Below are 20077 nucleotides of genomic sequence, written 5' to 3' on the forward strand. Positions count from 1 at the left end.
AGCTTACAGCACTCGGTATTCCAAGGCGGTCTCCCATCCAAGTACTAACCGAGCCCGACCCTGCTTAGCTTACGAGATCAGGCGTATTCAAGGTGGTATGGCCGTAAACGAGAACGTCAAGTTTTTCTCTCCCCATATAGGCAAGGTTGGAAGCCCTCTTTACTAAACGACAGCCCAATGTTTTTTTTTTTTTTCTGTTTTATTTCTCCCCTATCTTTCTTCCATTTTTATTCTTTCTTTTGAAATTTTCAGAATGATTTTTGAATTTGAATGTTCTTTATCCTTTATGCTGGACCCCTTCTGTCGGCTCTCTCGCTGTCGCCGACCAAATCCCGCCACCCACGTTTATGTATAGATAGATAGATAGATAGATAGATAGATAGATAGATAGATAGATAGATAGATAGATAGATAGATAGATAGATAGATAGATAGATAGATAGATAGATAGATAGAACGTGAGGCATCTTCCAGAAACAGCCGGCAACCTCGTGTCCATCCTAACGTGGAATCCCACAGTGGCATCAAAGGGCAAGCACCGGCTCTCGTCTCGGACGGGTACGCAGCAATGCCCCGCATCTCCCTTCCCCGAAGGTGCTTTGCTGCTGTGCGCGAGCGCCCACGCCGAGGGGTTCTTTCTCTCTCTCTCTCTCTCTCTCTACGGAAAGCAGGGTCGCCTTCCTCTTTCGCAGATTTGCCTCCAGCCGCCTGTCCACGCTGTTGGGTGGCTGTTTCTCATTCAGCGTCCCGCCCAGTGTCTACCCCTTCTGTTTCTCTTCCAGCCAATAAGCTCCAGAGATGGGTGGCTGGTTTGCATAAGAGCGAAGTGCACCTCGGGTTCTTCTGCCGAAACCTGTCTAATCAAGGAGGTGAGGTCGGTGCAACCCCATCATCCGGGTCACGGAGCACAGGGGCGTCAGGTCAGCAGCTAGCTCGTGCGCATGCGTGCTCTGGAGGCTGAAGGAGCCCGAAGGACCCCGAAGGTCTGAGGATGGCGGGGCACGTCGCCCGCCGGCAAGCGATGAAGCCGCGGAAGAGGGAGGTTGAGCGCCGGGCTGTACAACTCATACTTACCTGGCAGGGGAGATACCATCTCTCCTGTTTTGGTATAGGGAACGCCTCACGGCCCCTGGTTTGGTAAGTAGGTTGGCAGGTCCACCACTTTTTCAGCCCTTGGGTGAGCGGCGGTTTAAATTTGCAGGTTGTGTTCCGGAGTTTCCTTGGTAGAAGAAGACGAAGAAGAGGACAACTGAGATTTCCATCGGTTTGACGAGAGGACCCTACGTTTCGAGGATGGTTCCAGAAGAAGACCGAAAGAATGCTGTGCGGTTCCATCTAATGAACGAGAAAAAGATGGACAGGAAAACGTTCACCACCACCATTCTGCTGGGAATTCTTGGTTTTCTACCCAGGCAAGTTGATTTTATCTTTGCACTCCCAGATAAACAGACTTTTGAGGTGGTCTTTACGAATAGCATGTTGGTGGAAAGATGTATTAAGGTTTGGAGGGAGAAAAGGGAATTAGAAGTGGTGTTAATAGATATGACAATGCAGTCTCTAGCACAGCGAGAGACGAAATCTATTACTGTCGCCATGCTATCCGAAAAAATAAGAATTGAAGATATTCAACAATGGTTAGGAAGATTTTGTAGAGTGCAGAGAGGGATGGCAGGAAGGGACGAGCATGGAATTAAAACCGGGTATTACAACTTTCAGGTAAAATTGAAAGTTAGTGAGGAAGGAGACCTCAAACACCTACCACCAACTATACAAATTGGTGCTATAAGAGGGATAATTTTCTATAGTGGGCAACCAAAAATGTGTAGAAAATGCGAGCAGGAAGGGCACGTAGCGGCTGACTGTAAACAGGAGAAATGTAAGAATTGTGGAGAGTTGGGTCATCTGACGAGGAATTGTAGAGAGAAAATAATGTGTCACCTGTGTGGGGAAAAAACCCACAGCTTTAGAAGCTGCCCGTTATCATATGCAAACAAGTGTAAAAAGGTTGAGACAATTAGTGTCCAATTAAGAAGAGAGGAAGAGGAAGAAGAAGAAGAGGAAGTAAGTGAAGACGAAGGGGGAAATAGTGTTGTGCTGTTTCAAACACCCATCGGAAGTCACGAAAAGCTAAAAAGCTTAATAGAAAGTAGTGAGGTTCCAAGAGAAAATCAGACTGTGGAAGAGATGAATAAGAAGGAAGATGAAGAGAAAGTCTCCTCCCTAGGTAGCAGAGAACAAAAGATGCAAGACAGTTTGGGGAACAGAGGAGATGACCAACATATTATTAAGCTCACCCTTAATACCTACAATAGAAAATGACAATGCAGGGATTAGGGACTGGTACCAAATAGTCCAAGAAAGCAGTGAACAAGCTGAGAGAAAGGATAGTGAAGAGGTAATGGCCAGCCCAAAGGCGACCTTCCTAAAAAAAGAATCGGTCGAAGCCTTCTCCAAAATCACCCTGATGAAAGAGCAAAATAAAAAGAGAACACGCACTCAAGAGAGCGACAGAAATAAAAAGAAGAGGCCAGAAGAAGAAGAAAGAAAGAAGACAACAAAATAATCAAAACCCCATGAGAATCGCTTCAATTAATGTTAGAAGCATCAAGAGGGGAAGCAAAAGGAAAATTGTGTTTAGAGCCCTTCAAGAGACAGAAGCTGACATCATCTGCATTCAAGAATGTGGCCTCCCCTTTCAGAGGTCCTATTCAAAATTTGAAGAAGGGTGGAAAGGAGGGGAAGCCTTCTTTTCTGGCTCAAATGAAAATAAGAGTGTGGGAATAGGGTTTTTAATTAAAAACAAAAACGTTGAAGTAGTAAGTTTTGAGATTATTCTCCAGGGAAGAATAGCTACCCTAACTGTTAAAGAAGATGGAGGGAAGCACAACATTGTAAATATATATGCACCTCCACAAACCAATGAGAGAATGGAAGTCTTTCAGAAGTTAAGGACAGAATTGCAAGGGATGGAAGATGTTATAATAGCGGGGGACCTGAACTGCAAAATAGAATCCAAAAGGAAAAGATCCTTGGATAAAACATCCAGGTTCCTAATCAACATGATGAAAGACTTCCAAATAAAAGATAATTATAGAGAGATTGAAAAGGACATGGAAGGATATACATGGAGAGCGGAAGGGGGGAACTGGAGATCAAGAATCGACTACATTTTAAGTAGCGCGAGATATAGAACTAAAAGTTTTCTAATTAAACCGACCTGTTTTTCTGACCATAACATCATTTTATCAGAATGTGAGGGAAGAAACAGGGACAATAGAGGGAAAGGGTTTTGGAAACTAAACGCGCTACTCTTAGAAGACAAGGAAATTAGAACTGAATTTGAAAACAAATACAAACAATGGGAAACCCTAAAAGAAGGGTGTAGGACAAGAGGAGAATGGTGGGACATCATTAAATTTAGGGCCAAGCAATTCTTTCAAAGGAAAGGAAAGGAAAAAAGTAAGAGGGAGAAGGAACAATTAATGTTACTGCAAGAAGAACTGGAGGAAGCATATAGGCTGGAAAATGAAGGGATAGAGACCGGGAGACAGGTGAAGCAGATAAAGTCAGAGATGATGGACATCTACAAAAGAAAGGAAGAGAAACTGAAGTTCCAAAGTAGGGTCCAGCACTTAGAAGAGGACGAGAAGTGCACACGCTTCTTCTTTAAAAAAATAAAACAAAGAACGAAAAAGAGCAGCATCGATTTCCTGAAAGACGAAGAAGGGAATCTACAAAGAGAAGAAACAAAGAAACAGCAGATTGTAGAAACCTTCTTTGGAGAGCTCTACAGCTTCAAAAATAGGGAAATCCAAAAGAAAGAAGTGCTTAACGAGATCGACCGGAACATCACACAACAACAACGGAAAGAAATGGTAGAGGAGTTCAAAATGAGCAAACTTGAAAAAGCAGTGAAGACCATGAAGAAGAACAAGACACCGGGCTCAGACGGTTTAACGGCAGATTTTTATACCACCTTCTGGAATTTAATTAGAGAAGATATATTGGAGATATTCCAAGAAATATTAAGAGGAGAAGAGGGCCCGAAATCATGGAAGAATGGAATCATCACATTAATCCCAAAAGATGGGGACAAAGTAGAGATCACCAACTGGAGGCCAATAACCCTGTTATGCCAGGACTACAAATTGCTAACTAAGGTCCTGGCAAATCGTTTTAGGGAAGTCCTGGGTGACATTATTCAAGAAGACCAGGTGTGTGCAGTTCCCGGACGGTCCATAAGTGACAACTTGATTTTAGTTAGAGACATTTTAGAGTACGCAAAAGAGCGGAATTTATCGGTAGGACTTTTAAATATTGATATGGAGAACGCTTTTGATTCCATTAATCATGAATTTTTGTGGGAAACCCTGGAAAGATTTGACATACCCAAACACATCATAAAGGTGATCCAGAAATGCTATCAAGGGATATCAAGTAAAGTGTTGATAAACGGGCATTTAACGAAGGAGATTAACATTGAGAGAGGAGTACGACAAGGATGTCCACTTTCCGCAATTTTATTTGTCCTCGCAATCGAAGGGCTGGCAACAATGATCAGAAATAATCAAGACATCAAGGGGATAGAAATCCCCGGAAGTGAAGGAAAAGAAGCCAAATGTATAATGTACATGGACGACATAACAATTGCGGCAAGAGAAGGAGTATCCGTAGATAACGCACTAGAAACAACGGAGCGATTTTGTAAAGCTGCCGGTACGAAAATAAACTGGAAGAAAACGGAGTGTCGTGTCCAAGGGAAGTGGACAGAGGATACAAATCCCAAAATAAAAACCCATAGACAACCGATAAAGATATTAGGGATCTGGTTTGGGAGTAAGAAGGAAGGGGAAAAAGATAGGAAGAGAACATGCAGATATGTCAACCAAACAACGGGGATGTGGAAATTGAGGAACCTCAGCTATGAGGGGAAAATCCTCCTCCTCAAGTCAATCATCCTGCCAAAACTGATTTTTTGGGCAACAATATATCTACCAAGGAGAGAGATCCTCAAAAAGATAGAAAGACAATGTTTTTATTTCTTTTGGGGGTCAAAATGGGAAAGATTAAAAAGAGAAACCGTTGTGAAAACTAAAATGAAAGGAGGGAAGGATCTTCCTGATTTAAAAAATCTTCTGAAACTCCGCTACACATTTGCGTATATCAGACTAATCAGAGAAAGGAGTGGAAAGGTCGCGGATATGGCCAGATACATGATGGGAGGGGTGCTAAGGAAATATAATTTATATACAACCACCAATAAAAGACCGTATGCCTTTAACGTCGCCAAAATTTACAAACCCATAATTAATTGTTTAGAAACTAACAACTTTGGAAAAGAAAAGGGGAAAGTGTGGACAAACTGGAGATTAGTCATGAAAATGGGCAAAGACAAGAAACCAGCAACATGGATTAAAGAAACATCTAAATTAGAGTCTGAAAAAATATGGGACGTTATATCAAATAATTATCTCCCAAATAATTTGAAGGACATAGCATGGCAGGCCGTACACGATATTCTCCAGACAAATAACAATTTGTTTAAAAGGAAATCGGTGAAAAACCCAAAATGTCCTTACCCAAAATGTAAAGAAATTGAAACTGCCAAGCATGCACTATACGAATGTAGGAAGGCACAAATAGTGTGGAATAAAGTAAGGACAGAAAAAATAGTGGAAGGGCAAATTGACAAAGAAATAGTAATGTTTGGCAGGTCAAAAAAACAAAATGTGAGTAGGGAAAAATGGGTCAAAATAAATTATATAAAAGAGGCGATCTGGGTCAGAAGACAGATATACACAAAGAAAGAGAAACTTCTCCCCATTGCAAGTGTTTTACAGATGGCCAAAGAAAAAATAGAATTCTTCGAATCATCAAGGACCTGAAAAGGAAGACCACCCCTGGGTTAAAGTAAGTGTGAAAAAAACTTTTAGATTGTTTTATGTGTTGTTTTTTAATGGTTTGAAATGTTTTATGCATGAATCACAAAACCGGAAATTCCAAAGGGAAGCCATGGAACAGTCATGGAGTTCACATGGAAACCGGGACAGAAAAAAATAACTAATTTGTTTTAATTGAATAAAGCGATTAGCACAAAAAAAAAAAAAAAAAAAAAAAAAAGGTGGTTCTCCCAGGGCGAGGCTCATCCATTGCACTCCGGGTGTGCTGACCCCTGCGATTTCCCCAAATGCGGGAAACTCGACTGCATAATTTGTGGTAGTGGGGGACTGCGTTCGCGCTCTCCCCTGATAACTTTGGTTCAAAAGACAGACTGAAAAAGCTTTTTATCATTTCGTTGTGGAGTGGAAACTGGTTATTTGGCTGAAAATGAAGCAGGAGCCGCAGAGACAACAGCAGAAGTGGGTCATCAAAGTGATAGTAATACTAATAATAAATTTTATTTATATAGCGCCTTTCCCATGAGCAAGGTACTTAAACCTGTGATAAATACAGAAGATCCTAAAGATTATTTATTTATTGATTTATTTAAAGGAACAGCCCCCCCCTAAAAATAATGATAAAAAAATATTAATTTTAATTGATTAATTAATTAATTAATAATTTAGTTATTGAATTTATATAAAGGAAACTCCCCCCTATTAAAAAAAAATTATAAGAAATTGATTCATTATTTATTTATTTATTTATTTATTTCTACCTACCCACATGTGTACCCTTACTGCATTATTAATATTTTTAAGTTCTCTCACCTCCTTTGACAGCAGCATGGAACAGTGAGTGATGTGAAGAGAATAAAGTGGAGAGAAGTGGAACTGAGTGCACTTTCTTTCTTTCTTTCTTTCATCCATCCTTTTTGTGCAACTTTACTTATTTCAAGCTGCTTTACTTGCTGCCAACTGCCAACTTTCTGACACGGGTGAAAGGAGGAAAAGAAAAAGACAGCGAAAAGGGTGACCCCTGCTGGCAGAAAGGCAAAAGCTTACAGCACTCGGTATTCCCAGGCGGTCTCCCATCCAAGTACTAACCGAGCCCGACCCTGCTTAGCTTCCGAGATCGGACGAGATCGGGCGTATTCAAGGTGGTATGGCCGTAAACGAGAACGGCAAGTTTTTCTCTCCCCATATAGGTAAGGTTGGAAGCCCTCTTTACTAAACGACAGCCCAATGTTTTTTTTTTTTTTCTGTTTTATTTCTCCCTTATCTTTCTTCCATTTTTATTGTTTCTTTTGAAATTTTCAGAATGATTTTTCAATTTAAATGTTCTTTATCCTTTATGCTGGTCCCCTTCTGTCGGCTCTCTCGCTGTCGCCGACCAAATCCCGCCACCCCCCGTGGATAGATAGATAGATAGATAGATAGATAGATAGATAGATAGGGAGGCATCTTCCAGATATAGCCGGCAACCTCGTGTCCTTCCTAACGTGGAATCCCACAGTGGCATCAAAGGGCAAGCACCGGCTCTCGTCTCGGACGTGTACGCAGCGCTGCCCCACATCTCCCTTCCCGAGGGTGCTTCGCTGCTGTGCGCGAGCGCCCACGCCGAGGGGTTCTTTCTCTCTCTCTCTCTCTCTCTCTCCCTCCAGAGCGCAGGGTCTCCTTCCTCTTTCGCAGCTTTGCCTCCTGCCGCCTGTCCCAGCTGTTGGGCGGCTGTTTCTCATTCAGCGTCCCACCCAGTCTCTTCCTCTTCTATTTCTCTTCCAACCAATAAGCTCCCGAAATGGGTGGTTGGTTTGCATAAGAGCGAGGTGCATCTTGGGTTTGCTGGCAAAACCTGTCTAATCAAGGAGGTGAGGTCGGTGCAACCCCATCATCCGGGTCACGGAGCACACGTGCGTCAGATCTGCTGCTAGCTCGTGCGCACGCGCACGCGCGCGCGCTCCGGAGGCCGATGGAGCCCGAAGCAGGCCGAAGGAGCCCGAAGGACCCCGAAGGTCCGAGGACGGCGGGGCACGTCGCCCGCCGGCGAGCGATGAAGCCGCGGAAGAGGGAGGTTGAGCGACGGGCTGTACAACTCATACTTACCTGGCAGGGGAGATACCATGATCACTAAGGTGGTTCTCCCAGGGCGAGGCTCATCCATTGCACTCCGGGTGTGCTGACCCCTGCGATTTCCCCAAATGCGGGAAACTCGACTGCATAATTTGTGGTAGTGGGGGACTGCGTTCGCGCTCTCCCCTGATAACTTTGGTTCAAAAGACAGACTGAAAAAGCTTTTTATCATTTCGTTGTGGAGTGGAAACTGGTTATTTGGCTGAAAATGAAGCAGGAGCCGCAGAGACAACAGCAGAAGTGGGTCATCAAAGTGATAGTAATACTAATAATAAATTTTATTTATATAGCGCCTTTCCCATGAGCAAGGTACTTAAACCTGTGATAAATACAGAAGATCCTAAAGATTATTTATTTATTGATTTATTTAAAGGAACAGCCCCCCCCTAAAAATAATGATAAAAAAATATTAATTTTAATTGATTAATTAATTAATTAATAATTTAGTTATTGAATTTATATAAAGGAAACTCCCCCCTATTAAAAAAAAATTATAAGAAATTGATTCATTATTTATTTATTTATTTATTTATTTCTACCTACCCACATGTGTACCCTTACTGCATTATTAATATTTTTAAGTTCTCTCACCTCCTTTGACAGCAGCATGGAACAGTGAGTGATGTGAAGAGAATAAAGTGGAGAGAAGTGGAACTGAGTGCACTTTCTTTCTTTCTTTCTTTCATCCATCCTTTTTGTGCAACTTTACTTATTTCAAGCTGCTTTACTTGCTGCCAACTGCCAACTTTCTGACACGGGTGAAAGGAGGAAAAGAAAAAGACAGCGAAAAGGGTGACCCCTGCTGGCAGAAAGGCAAAAGCTTACAGCACTCGGTATTCCCAGGCGGTCTCCCATCCAAGTACTAACCGAGCCCGACCCTGCTTAGCTTCCGAGATCGGACGAGATCGGGCGTATTCAAGGTGGTATGGCCGTAAACGAGAACGGCAAGTTTTTCTCTCCCCATATAGGTAAGGTTGGAAGCCCTCTTTACTAAACGACAGCCCAATGTTTTTTTTTTTTTCTGTTTTATTTCTCCCTTATCTTTCTTCCATTTTTATTGTTTCTTTTGAAATTTTCAGAATGATTTTTCAATTTAAATGTTCTTTATCCTTTATGCTGGTCCCCTTCTGTCGGCTCTCTCGCTGTCGCCGACCAAATCCCGCCACCCCCCGTGGATAGATAGATAGATAGATAGATAGATAGATAGATAGATAGATAGATAGGGAGGCATCTTCCAGATATAGCCGGCAACCTCGTGTCCTTCCTAACGTGGAATCCCACAGTGGCATCAAAGGGCAAGCACCGGCTCTCGTCTCGGACGTGTACGCAGCGCTGCCCCACATCTCCCTTCCCGAGGGTGCTTCGCTGCTGTGCGCGAGCGCCCACGCCGAGGGGTTCTTTCTCTCTCTCTCTCTCTCTCTCTCCCTCCAGAGCGCAGGGTCTCCTTCCTCTTTCGCAGCTTTGCCTCCTGCCGCCTGTCCCAGCTGTTGGGCGGCTGTTTCTCATTCAGCGTCCCACCCAGTCTCTTCCTCTTCTATTTCTCTTCCAACCAATAAGCTCCCGAAATGGGTGGTTGGTTTGCATAAGAGCGAGGTGCATCTTGGGTTTGCTGGCAAAACCTGTCTAATCAAGGAGGTGAGGTCGGTGCAACCCCATCATCCGGGTCACGGAGCACACGTGCGTCAGATCTGCTGCTAGCTCGTGCGCACGCGCGCGCGCGCTCCGGAGGCCGATGGAGCCCGAAGCAGGCCGAAGGAGCCCGAAGGACCCCGAAGGTCCGAGGACGGCGGGGCACGTCGCCCGCCGGCGAGCGATGAAGCCGCGGAAGAGGGAGGTTGAGCGACGGGCTGTACAACTCATACTTACCTGGCAGGGGAGATACCATCTCTCCTGTTTTGGTATAGGGAACGCCTCACGGCCCCTGGTTTGGTAAGTAGGTTGGCAGGTCCACCACTTTTTCAGCCCTTGGGTGCGCGGCGGTTTAAATTTGCAGGTTGTGTCCGGAGTTTTCTTGGTAGAAGAAGCAGACAAAGAAGCAGACGAAGGAGAGGTCAACTGAGATTTCCATCGATTTGACGAGAGGATCCTACGTTTCGAGGATGGTTCCAGAAGAAGACCGAAAGAATGCTGTGCGGTTCCAGCTAATGAACGAGAAAAAGATGGACAGGAAAACGTTCACCACCACCATTCTGCTGGGAATTCTTGGTTTTCTACCCAGGCAAGTTGATTTTATCTTTGCACTCCCAGATAAACAGACTTTTGAGGTGATCTTTACGAATAGCATGTTGGTGGAAAGATGTATTAAGGTTTGGAGGGAGAAAAGGGAATCAGAAGTGGTGTTAATAGATATGACAATGCAGTCTCTAGCACAGCGAGAGACGAAATCTATTACTGTCGCCATGCTATCCGAAAAAATAAGAATTGAAGATATTCAACAATGGTTAGGAAGATTTTGTAGAGTGGAGAGAGGGATGGCAGGAAGGGACGAGCATGGAATTAAAACCGGGTATTACAACTTTCAGGTAAAATTGAAAGTTAGTGAGGAAGGAGACCTCAAACACCTACCACCAACTATACAAATTGGTGCTATAAGAGGGATAATCTTCTATAGTGGTCAACCAAAAATGTGTAGAAAATGCGAGCAGGAAGGGCACGTAGCGGCTGACTGTAAACAGGAGAAATGTAAGAATTGTGGAGAGTTGGGTCACCTGACGAGGAATTGTAGAGAGAAAATAATGTGTCACCTGTGTGGGGAAAAAACCCACAGCTTTAGAAGCTGCCCGTTATCATATGCAAACAAGTGTAAAAAGGTTGAGACAATTAGTGTCCAATTACGAAGAGAGGAAGAGGAAGAAGAAGAAGAGGAAGTAAGTGAAGACGAAGGGGGAAATAGTGTTGTGCTGTTTCAAACACCCATCGGAAGTCACGAAAAGCTTAAAAGCTTAATAGAAAGTAGTGAGGTTCCAAGAGAAAATCAGACTGTGGAAGAGATGAATAAGAAGGAAGATGAAGAGAAAGTCTCCTCCCTAGGTAGCAGAGAACAAAAGATGCAAGACAGTTTGGGGAACATCCAGTTGGAACTAGAGGAGATGACCAACATATTATTAAGCTCACCCTTAATACCTACAATAGATAATGACAATGCAGGGATTAGGGACTGGTACCAAATAGTCCAAGAAAGCAGTGAACAAGCTGAGAGAAAGGATAGTGAAGAGGTAACGGCCAGCCCAAAGGCGACCTTCCTAAAAAAAGAATCGGTCGAAGCCTTCTCCAAAATCACCCTGATGAAAGAGCAAAATAAAAAGAGAACACGCACTCAAGAGAGTGACAGAAATAAAAAGAAGAGGCCAGAAGAAGAAGAAAGAAAGAAGACAACAAAATAATCAAAAACCCCATGAGAATCGCTTCAATCAATGTTAGAAGTATCAAGAGGGGAAGCAAAAGGGAAATTGTGTTTAGAGCCCTTCAAGAGACAGAAGCTGACATCATCTGTATTCAAGAATGTGGCCTTCCCTTTCAGAGGTCCTATTCAAAATTTGAAGAAGGGTGGAAAGGAGGGGAAGCCTTCTTTTCTGGCTCAAATGAAAATAAGAGTGCGGGAATAGGGTTTTTAATTAAAAACAAAAACGTTGAAGTATTAAGGTTTGAGATTATTCTCCAGGGAAGAATAGCTACCCTAACTGTTAAAGTAGATGGAGGGAAGCACAACATTGTAAATATATATGCACCTCCACAAATCAACGAGAGAATGGAAGTCTTTCAGAAGTTAAGGACAGAATTGCAAGGGATGGAAGATGTTATAATAGCGGGGGACCTGAACTGCCAAATAGAATCCAAAAGGAAAAGACCCTTGGATAAAACATCCAGGTTCCTAATCAACATGATGAAAGACTTCCAAATAAAAGATAATTATAGAGAGATTGAAAAGGACACGGAAGGATATACATGGAGAGCGGAAGGGGGGAACTGGAGATCAAGAATCGACTACATTTTAAGTAGCGCGAGATATAGAACTAAAAGTTTTCTAATTAAACCGACCTGTTTTTCTGACCATAACATCATTTTATCAGAATGTGAGGGAAGAAACAGGGACAATAGAGGGAAAGGGTTTTGGAAACTAAACGCGCTACTCTTAGAAGACAAGGAAATTAGAACTGAATTTGAAAACAAATACAAACAATGGGAAACCCTAAAAGAAGGGTGTAGGACAAGAGGAGAATGGTGGGACATCATTAAATTTAGGGCCAAGCAATTCTTTCAAAGGAAAGGAAAGGAAAAAAGTAAGAGGGAGAAGGAACAATTAATGTTACTGCAAGAAGAACTGGAGGAAGCATATAGGCTGGAAAATGAAGGGACAGAGACCGGGAGACAGGTGAAGCAGATAAAGTCAGAGATGATGGACATCTACAAAAGAAAGGAAGAGAAACTGAAGTTCCAAAGTAGGGTCCAGCACTTAGAAGAGGACGAGAAGTGCACACGCTTCTTCTTTAAAAAATAAAACAAAGAACGAAAAAGAGCAGCATCGATTTCCTGAAAGACGAAGAAGGGAATCTACAAAGAGAAGAAACAAAGAAACAGCAGATTGTAGAAACCTTCTTTGGAGAGCTCTACAGCTTCAAAAATAGGGAAATCCAAAAAGAAGAAGTGCTTAACGAGATCGACCGGAACATCACACAACAACAACGGAAAGAAATGGTAGAGGAGTTCAAAATGAGCGAACTTGAAAAAGCAGTGAAGACCATGAAGAAGAACAAGACACCGGGCTCAGACGGTTTAACGGCGGATTTTTATACCACCTTCTGGAATTTAATTAGAGAAGATATATTGGAGATATTCCAAGAAATATTAAGAGGAGAAGAGGGCCCGAAATCATGGAAGAATGGAATCATCACCTTAATCCCAAAAGATGGGGACAAAGCAGAGATCACCAACTGGAGGCCAATAACCCTGTTATGCCAGGATTACAAATTGCTAACTAAGGTCCTGGCAAATCGTTTTAGGGAAGTACTGGGTGACATTATTCAAGAAGACCAGGTGTGTGCAGTTCCCGGACGGTCCATAAGTGACAACTTGATTTTAGTTAGAGACATTTTAGAGTACGCAAAAGAGCGGAATTTATCGGTAGGACTTTTAAATATTGATATGGAGAAGGCTTTTGATTCCATTAATCATGAATTTTTGTGGGAAACCCTGGAAAGATTTGACATACCCAAACACATCATAAAGGTGATCCAGAAATGCTATCAAGGGATATCAAGTAAAGTGTTGATAAACGGGCATTTAACGAAGGAGATTAACATTGAGAGAGGAGTACGACAAGGATGCCCACTTTCCGCAATTTTATTTGTCCTCGCAATCGAAGGGCTGGCAACAATGATCAGAAAAAATCAAGACATCAAGGGGATAGAAATCCCCGAAAGTGAAGGAAAAGAAGCCAAATGTATAATGTACATGGACGACATAACAATTGTGGCAAGAGAAGGAGTGTCCTTAGATAGCGCACTAGAAACAACGGAGCGATTTTGTAAAGCTGCCGGTACGAAAATAAACTGGAAGAAAACGGAGTGTCGTGTTCAAGGGAAGTGGACAGAGGATACAAATCCCAAAATAAAAACCCATAGACAACCGATAAAGATATTAGGGATCTGGTTTGGGAGTAAGAAGGAAGGGGAAAAAGATTGGAAGAGACATGCAGATATGTCAACCAAACAACGGGGATGTGGAAATTGAGGAACCTCAGCTATGAGGGGGAAAATCCTCCTCCTCAAGTCAATCATCCTGCCAAAACTGATTTTTTTGGGCAACAATATATCTACCAAGGAGAGAGATCCTCAAAAAGATAGAAAGACAATGTTTTTTATTTCTTTTGGGGGTCAAAATGGGAAAGATTAAAAAGAGAAACCGTTGTGAAAACTAAAATGAAAGGAGGGAAGGATCTTCCTGATTTAAAAAATCTTCTGAAACTCCGCTACACATTTGCGTATATCAGACTAATCAGAGAAAGGAGTGGAAAGGTCGCGGATATGGCCAGATACATGATGGGAGGGGTGCTAAGGAAATATAATTTATATACAACCACCAATAAAAGACCGTATGCCTTTAACGTCGCCAAAATTTACAAACCCATAATTAATTGTTTAGAAACTAACAACTTTGGAAAAGAAAAGGGGAAAGTGTGGACAAACTGGAGATTAGTCATGAAAATGGCCAAAGACAAGAAACCAGCAACATGGATTAAAGAAACATCTAAATTAGAGTCTGAAAAAATATGGGACGTTATATCAAATAATTATCTCCCAAATAATTTGAAGGACATAGCATGGCAGGCCGTACACGATATTCTCCAGACAAATAACAACTTGTTTAAAAGGAAATCGGTGAAAAACCCAAAATGTCCTTACCCAAAATGTAAAGAAATTGAAACTGCCAAGCATGCACTATACGAATGTAGGAAGGCACAAATAGTGTGGAATAAAGTAAGGACAGAAAAAATAGTGGAAGGGCAAATTGACAAAGAAATAGTAATGTTTGGCAGGTCAAAAAAACAAAATGTGAGTAGGGAAAAATGGGTCAAAATAAATTATATAAAAGAGGCGATCTGGGTCAGAAGACAGATATACACAAAGAAAGAGAAACTTCTCCCCATTGCAAGTGTTTTACAGATGGCCAAAGAAAAAATAGAATTCTTCGAATCATCAAGGACCTGAAAAGGAAGACCACCCCTGGGTTAAAGTAAGTGTGAAAAAAACTTTTAGATTGTTTTATGTGTTGTTTTTTAATGGTTTGAAATGTTTTATGCATGAATCACAAAACCGGAAATTCCAAAGGGAAGCCATGGAACAGTCATGGAGTTCACATGGAAAACGGGAGAGAAAAAAACAACTAATTTGTTTTAATTTAATAAAGCAATTAGCACAAAAAAAAAAAAAAAAAAAAAAAAAAAAAAAAAAAAAAAAGGTGGTTCTCCCAGGGCGAGGCTCATCCATTGCACTCCGGGTGTGCTGACCCCTGCGATTTCCCCAAATGCGGGAAACTCGACTGCATAATTTGTGGTAGTGGGGGACTGCGTTCGCGCTCTCCCCTGATAACTTTGGTTCAAAAGACAGACTGAAAAAGCTTTTTATCATTTCGTTGTGGAGTGGAAACTGGTTATTTGGCTGAAAATGAAGCAGGAGCCGCAGAGACAACAGCAGAAGTGGGTCATCAAAGTGATAGTAATACTAATAATAAATTTTATTTATATAGCGCCTTTCCCATGAGCAAGGTACTTAAACCTGTGATAAATACAGAAGATCCTAAAGATTATTTATTTATTGATTTATTTAAAGGAACAGCCCCCCCCTAAAAATAATGATAAAAAAATATTCATTTTAATTGATTAATTAATTAATTAATAATTTAGTTATTGAATTTATATAAAGGAAACTCCCCCCTATTAAAAAAAAATTATAAGAAATTGATTCATTATTTATTTATTTATTTATTTATTTATTTCTACCTACCCACATGTGTACCCTTACTGCATTATTAATATTTTTAAGTTCTCTCACCTCCTTTGACAGCAGCATGGAACAGTGAGTGATGTGAAGAGAATAAAGTGGAGAGAAGTGGAACTGAGTGCACTTTCTTTCTTTCTTTCTTTCTTTCTTTCATCCATCCTTTTTGTGCAACTTTACTTATTTCAAGCTGCTTTACTTGCTGCCAACTGCCAACTTTCTGACACGGGTGAAAGGAGGAAAAGAAAAAGACAGCGAAAAGGGTGACCCCTGCTGGCAGAAAGGCAAAAGCTTACAGCACTCGGTAACCGAGCCCGACCCTGCTTAGCTTCCGAGATCGGACGAGATCGGGCGTATTCAAGGTGGTATGGCCGTAAACGAGAACGGCAAGTTTTTCTCTCCCCATATAGGTAAGGTTGGAAGCCCTCTTTACTAAACGACAGCCCAATGTTTTTTTTTTTTTCTGTTTTATTTCTCCCTTATCTTTCTTCCATTTTTATTGTTTCTTTTGAAATTTTCAGAATGATTTTTCAATTTAAATGTTCTTTATCCTTTATGCTGGTCCCCTTCTGTCGGCTCTCTCGCTGTCGCCGACCAAATCCCGCCACCCCCCGTGGATAGATAGATAGATAGATAGATAGATAGATAGATAGATAGATAGATAGATAGATAGATAGATAGATAGATAGATAGATAGATAGATAGATAGGGAGGCATCTTCCAGATATAGCCGGCAACCTCGTGTCCTTCCTAACGTGGAATCCCACAGTGGCATCAAAGGGCAAGCACCGGCTCTCGTCTCGGACGTGTACGCAGCGCTGCCCCACATCTCCCTTCCCGAGGGTGCTTCGCTGCTGTGCGCGAGCGCCCACGCCGAGGGGTTCTTTCTCTCTCTCTCTCTCTCCCTCCAGAGCGCAGGGTCTCCTTCCTCTTTCGCAGCTTTGCCTCCTGCCGCCTGTCCCAGCTGTTGGGCGGCTGTTTCTCATTCAGCGTCCCACCCAGTCTCTTCCTCTTCTATTTCTCTTCCAACCAATAAGCTCCCGAAATGGGTGGTTGGTTTGCATAAGAGCGAGGTGCATCTTGGGTTTGCTGGCAAAACCTGTCTAATCAAGGAGGTGATGTCGGTGCAACCCCATCATCCGGGTCACGGAGCACACGTGCGTCAGATCTGCTGCTAGCTCGTGCGCACGCGCGCGCGCGCTCCGGAGGCCGATGGAGCCCGAAGCAGGCCGAAGGAGCCCGAAGGACCCCGAAGGTCCGAGGACGGCGGGGCACGTCGCCCGCCGGCGAGCGATGAAGCCGCGGAAGAGGGAGGTTGAGCGACGGGCTGTACAACTCATACTTACCTGGCAGGGGAGATACCATCTCTCCTGTTTTGGTATAGGGAACGCCTCACGGCCCCTGGTTTGGTAAGTAGGTTGGCAGGTCCACCACTTTTTCAGCCCTTGGGTGCGCGGCGGTTTAAATTTGCAGGTTGTGTCCGGAGTTTTCTTGGTAGAAGAAGCAGACGAAGGAGAGGTCAACTGAGATTTCCATCGATTTGACGAGAGGATCCTACGTTTCGAGGATGGTTCCAGAAGAAGACCGAAAGAATGCTGTGCGGTTCCAGCTAATGAACGAGAAAAAGATGGACAGGAAAACGTTCACCACCACCATTCTGCTGGGAATTCTTGGTTTTCTACCCAGGCAAGTTGATTTTATCTTTGCACTCCCAGATAAACAGACTTTTGAGGTGGTCTTTACGAATAGCATGTTGGTGGAAAGATGTATTAAGGTTTGGAGGGAGAAAAGGGAATCAGAAGTGGTGTTAATAGATATGACAATGCAGTCTCTAGCACAGCGAGAGACGAAATCTATTACTGTCGCCATGCTATCCGAAAAAATAAGAATTGAAGATATTCAACAATGGTTAGGAAGATTTTGTAGAGTGCAGAGAGGGATGGCAGGAAGGGACGAGCATGGAATTAAAACCGGGTATTACAACTTTCAGGTAAAATTGAAAGTTAGTGAGGAAGGAGACCTCAAACACCTACCACCAACTATACAAATTGGTGCTATAAGAGGTATAATTTTCTATAGTGGTCAACCAAAAATGTGTAGAAAATGCGAGCAGGAAGGGCACGTAGCGGCTGACTGTAAACAGGAGAAATGTAAGAATTGTGGAGAGTTGGGTCACCTGACGAGGAATTGTAGAGAGAAAATAATGTGTCACCTGTGTGGGGAAAAAACCCACAGTTTTAGAAGCTGCCCGTTATCATATGCAAACAAGTGTAAAAAGGTTGAGACAATTAGTGTCCAATTACGAAGAGAGGAAGAGGAAGAAGAAGAAGAGGAAGTGAAGACGAAGGGGGAAATAGTGTTGTGCTGTTTCAAACACCCATCGGAAGTCACGAAAAGCTTAAAAGCTTAATAGAAAGTAGTGAGGTTCCAAGAGAAAATCAGACTGTGGAAGAGATGAATAAGAAGGAAGATGAAGAGAAAGTCTCCTCCCTAGGTAGCAGAGAACAAAAGATGCAAGACAGTTTGGGGAACATCCAGTTGGAACTAGAGGAGATGACCAACATATTATTAAGCTCACCCTTAATACCTACAATAGATAATGACAATGCAGGGATTAGGGACTGGTACCAAATAGTCCAAGAAAGCAGTGAACAAGCTGAGAGAAAGGATAGTGAAGAGGTAACGGCCAGCCCAAAGGCGACCTTCCTAAAAAAAGAATCGGTCGAAGCCTTCTCCAAAATCACCCTGATGAAAGAGCAAAATAAAAAGAGAACACGCACTCAAGAGAGCGACAGAAATAAAAAGAAGAGGCCAGAAGAAGAAGAAAGAAAGAAGACAACAAAATAATCAAAAACCCCATGAGAATCGCTTCAATCAATGTTAGAAGTATCAAGAGGGGAAGCAAAAGGGAAATTGTGTTTAGAGCCCTTCAAGAGACAGAAGCTGACATCATCTGTATTCAAGAATGTGGCCTTCCCTTTCAGAGGTCCTATTCAAAATTTGAAGAAGGGTGGAAAGGAGGGGAAGCCTTCTTTTCTGGCTCAAATGAAAATAAGAGTGCGGGAATAGGGTTTTTAATTAAAAACAAAAACGTTGAAGTATTAAGGTTTGAGATTATTCTCCAGGGAAGAATAGCTACCCTAACTGTTAAAGTAGATGGAGGGAAGCACAACATTGTAAATATATATGCACCTCCACAAATCAACGAGAGAATGGAAGTCTTTCAGAAGTTAAGGACAGAATTGCAAGGGATGGAAGATGTTATAATAGCGGGGGACCTGAACTGCCAAATAGAATCCAAAAGGAAAAGACCCTTGGATAAAACATCCAGGTTCCTAATCAACATGATGAAAGACTTCCAAATAAAAGATAATTATAGAGAGATTGAAAAGGACACGGAAGGATATACATGGAGAGCGGAAGGGGGGAACTGGAGATCAAGAATCGACTACATTTTAAGTAGCGCGAGATATAGAACTAAAAGTTTTCTAATTAAACCGACCTGTTTTTCTGACCATAACATCATTTTATCAGAATGTGAGGGAAGAAACAGGGACAATAGAGGGAAAGGGTTTTGGAAACTAAACGCGCTACTCTTAGAAGACAAGGAAATTAGAACTGAATTTGAAAACAAATACAAACAATGGGAAACCCTAAAAGAAGGGTGTAGGACAAGAGGAGAATGGTGGGACATCATTAAATTTAGGGCCAAGCAATTCTTTCAAAGGAAAGGAAAGGAAAAAAGTAAGAGGGAGAAGGAACAATTAATGTTACTGCAAGAAGAACTGGAGGAAGCATATAGGCTGGAAAATGAAGGGACAGAGACCGGGAGACAGGTGAAGCAGATAAAGTCAGAGATGATGGACATCTACAAAAGAAAGGAAGAGAAACTGAAGTTCCAAAGTAGGGTCCAGCACTTAGAAGAGGACGAGAAGTGCACACGCTTCTTCTTTAAAAAAATAAAACAAAGAACGAAAAAGAGCAGCATCGATTTCCTGAAAGACGAAGAAGGGAATCTACAAAGAGAAGAAACAAAGAAACAGCAGATTGTAGAAACCTTCTTTGGAGAGCTCTACAGCTTCAAAAATAGGGAAATCCAAAAAGAAGAAGTGCTTAACGAGATCGACCGGAACATCACACAACAACAATGGAAAGAAATGGTAGAGGAGTTCAAAATGAGCGAACTTGAAAAAGCAGTGAAGACCATGAAGAAGAACAAGACACCGGGCTCAGACGGTTTAACGGCGGATTTTTATACCACCTTCTGGAATTTAATTAGAGAAGATATATTGGAGATATTCCAAGAAATATTAAGAGGAGAAGAGGGCCCGAAATCATGGAAGAATGGAATCATCACCTTAATCCCAAAAGATGGGGACAAAGCAGAGATCACCAACTGGAGGCCAATAACCCTGTTATGCCAGGATTACAAATTGCTAACTAAGGTCCTGGCAAATCGTTTTAGGGAAGTACTGGGTGACATTATTCAAGAAGACCAGGTGTGTGCAGTTCCCGGACGGTCCATAAGTGACAACTTGATTTTAGTTAGAGACATTTTAGAGTACGCAAAAG

The 20077-nt window shown here is 42.4% G+C and overlaps 3 non-coding genes and 3 pseudogenes across 3 annotated transcripts; 3 read left to right on the forward strand and 3 right to left on the reverse strand.

The window, feature by feature from the left end:
• On the reverse strand, nucleotides 1-109 carry LOC127528040 (uncharacterized; annotated as a pseudogene).
• Nucleotides 110-6110: 6001 nt separating this feature from the next.
• Nucleotides 6111-6248, forward strand: LOC127528061 (uncharacterized; annotated as a pseudogene).
• Nucleotides 6249-6937: 689 nt separating this feature from the next.
• LOC114643250 (5S ribosomal RNA) lies at nucleotides 6938-7056 on the reverse strand. The gene has a single exon (XR_003714742.1). It is a non-coding gene; the product is annotated as a 5S ribosomal RNA (ribosomal RNA).
• A 918-nt stretch (nucleotides 7057-7974) lies between these two features.
• Nucleotides 7975-8138, forward strand: LOC127528054 (U1 spliceosomal RNA). Its single transcript, XR_007935204.1, has one exon. It is a non-coding gene; the product is annotated as a U1 spliceosomal RNA (small nuclear RNA).
• Nucleotides 8139-8827: 689 nt separating this feature from the next.
• LOC114643239 (5S ribosomal RNA) lies at nucleotides 8828-8946 on the reverse strand. Its single transcript, XR_003714736.1, has one exon. It is a non-coding gene; the product is annotated as a 5S ribosomal RNA (ribosomal RNA).
• Nucleotides 8947-14955: 6009 nt separating this feature from the next.
• On the forward strand, nucleotides 14956-15093 carry LOC127528064 (uncharacterized; annotated as a pseudogene).
• Nucleotides 15094-20077: the final 4984 nt, after the last annotated feature.

This window comes from Erpetoichthys calabaricus, chromosome 5 (assembly GCF_900747795.2).
Source record: "Erpetoichthys calabaricus chromosome 5, fErpCal1.3, whole genome shotgun sequence".
In the NCBI taxonomy this organism is placed as follows: domain Eukaryota; kingdom Metazoa; phylum Chordata; class Cladistia; order Polypteriformes; family Polypteridae; genus Erpetoichthys; species Erpetoichthys calabaricus.